This window comes from Ambystoma mexicanum, chromosome 5p (genome assembly GCF_040938575.1).
Source record: "Ambystoma mexicanum isolate Mex_15411 chromosome 5p, UKY_AmexF1_1, whole genome shotgun sequence".
In the NCBI taxonomy this organism is placed as follows: domain Eukaryota; kingdom Metazoa; phylum Chordata; class Amphibia; order Caudata; family Ambystomatidae; genus Ambystoma; species Ambystoma mexicanum.
In genome coordinates, this window is record NC_090930.1 from 1,185,926,352 (window position 1) to 1,185,928,663 (window position 2,312).

Consider the following 2,312-nt stretch of genomic DNA (forward strand, 5'->3'; position numbering starts at 1 on the left):
AACTTTACATGTTCTGGGAGAAAATCTCAGTCCCAGAAAATGGAGTTTAAAGTGGGAAGTCTGAAAAAGACAACACTGTGTCTCTGAACTAAAGGTGCTGTGTGATACACAATAAAAAGATGATGCCTATGGAGTAGGTAAGGCTCCACAGTCGATGAACACAAAAATGTTAAACACACAGCAAAACACATGTAAGAGTGGGTAAAAAGGCTCACACTCTTACCAGGTGAAAAAAAAAATCCTAGAAATCCAGCAAAGCTGCTGAGGGACTCAGTAGTATGTTTAAATAGGTATAAAGAATCCCTATTAACATGAAGACATCCTACTCCACCAACGGGGATATAGATATATGTAATACAATAAAGAGCAAGATGATACGTGTTGTTTACTTGCCTCCAACCCCCTCACACAGGAACTCTATAAGGTTTTCCAGCATCACTAGTCCTGAAAAAATGGACCGTCTGCTATAACTAATTTACACAAATGTATGACAAGTTTATTATTCAAATAATTCAAACTGAATTTAAACAAAAAACACTACCCTCACCTAACACAGTGTACTAAACATTAAAAAACAAATATAAAACAAATATAAAACATCAGATAACTTATTTATACGACACAGAAGATATCACATAACACACAAAAAAATCTCAATGTGTCACTAAAACAACAAGCATCCCAACATGTTTCTGTTCTTAACTGCCCAGTTCAGGCGAACATTCTTCAGGGGATAAATTTAAAAGCATCCACTAATCTCTTCCACACCGTGTTGAAAGGGTAGATTCAGGCACCCAAGAGGGTAAAAGTAAAACAACCTCCAAGCCGGTAAAAATAAAGGAAAGGAGAAACCTAATGAGTTCCAAAGAGGGAAGGAAGTACTACAAAATGTAAAAGGAGGCATGGCACAGGGATTATGCCACACTCACAAGGGTCCCAAAGGGCACCCGCAGATTTACCTTTAAATGGTGAAACTTCAAAGCACGTCACAGGATGACAAATTTGCTGGTTTCCCTCCAAATGAGAAATCAATACTTCAACAAAGCGTCACAGTCCGCTAGAGTATCGCCACACCTAAGTAAGACAAAACCAATACACAGAGACCACATGCTCTGTTATATCCAGAAATCACACTGGCTTCAATACCACTGCACATAAAATCAAGGCTCCAAATAACAAAGTAAATTACCTCCACAAATGTAGGGATCAAGACTGCAGTTCACGATTCAGTAATGAACAAGTTGAAATGGAAACATCCATACCATCAAGCAATAAAGTACAGAGTCAATCTGGAAAGCAATGGGAACATAACAGTAAACACCATTTTTCTGGCATTACCAAAACCTCAGCTAACAACATGCCGTCAACGTGCACTAGGGGGCAAACAGAAGGGGGTGCTTATATTTCACACACGTGAGGAGACCATGCATTATCTAATGTGTAAAGATAACAACTCAGCGTCCATGCTGTCCAACCTCCACAACGTAAAAGAAACGCGGAAAATGGATAGCCACACAACATGTGTAAAATAAGTGTAAAATAAAGTCCCCAAACCACCAAAAAATGCAAAAGGTGTCCCGACATGGAGACAATATCATGCACAGAGTCACATTCAAAGGCGAAATGCTGGTAGCGTGCTCACCTATACACACGGAGGGGTTTATTCACTCCACTTGCAGCATTCACACATACTCGGCCAGCACTCGATTCAGAGGAGTCATGGCTGCTGCACAATCTCAAAGCGTCTATTGTTGCGCAGCAACACAAAGAAAGGACTCTGTTAAAGCGTCTATGGTTGTGTGGCAACACAAAGAAAGGACTCTACTTCTCGAAGTTACTCAGGAGTACAACAACCAAGGGGGCCATATTGGAACAGACCCAGGATCAACTGGTGTGGAGGAGTTTAGTGGACACTCAGCGCATCAAAAAGATGTAAATTGCACTAACTTCATCAATTGAACTAAAAACTAAATTGTTCGCCAAAAATGGGGTGCCCACATGATATATGCATCACACAATGTCCAAAATTATATTTGGCTAACCAAATGCCAATCAATGCTTTCATTGAGCCCTAGCACATTGCTTTGTAATTTGAAAATTATTTTTTGCTGTATATTCAATAATTTGCGATCTGTTTCAATTTTGGTATTTCCATGCACCTTTTTCAAAATCAGCCATGTGAAGTCATTGAAAACATGTTTCTTTTCAATAAAATGTTTCACAAGAGGGGCAGCTATCACTTGATTCTTGATACAGCTGCGATGTTCCACCATTCGAACTTTACATTGCTATTTGTTTTTCCCACATAGTGT

General features: G+C 39.4%; 1 long non-coding RNA gene across 1 annotated transcript; it reads right to left on the reverse strand.

The window, feature by feature from the left end:
• Positions 1–960: 960 nt before the first annotated feature.
• LOC138481760 (uncharacterized) lies at positions 961–1,732 on the reverse strand. The gene is made up of 3 exons (XR_011274386.1): positions 1,643–1,732; positions 1,190–1,289; positions 961–1,074 (listed from the first exon to the last, which is right to left on the reverse strand). It is a non-coding gene; the product is annotated as an uncharacterized lncRNA (long non-coding RNA).
• Positions 1,733–2,312: the final 580 nt, after the last annotated feature.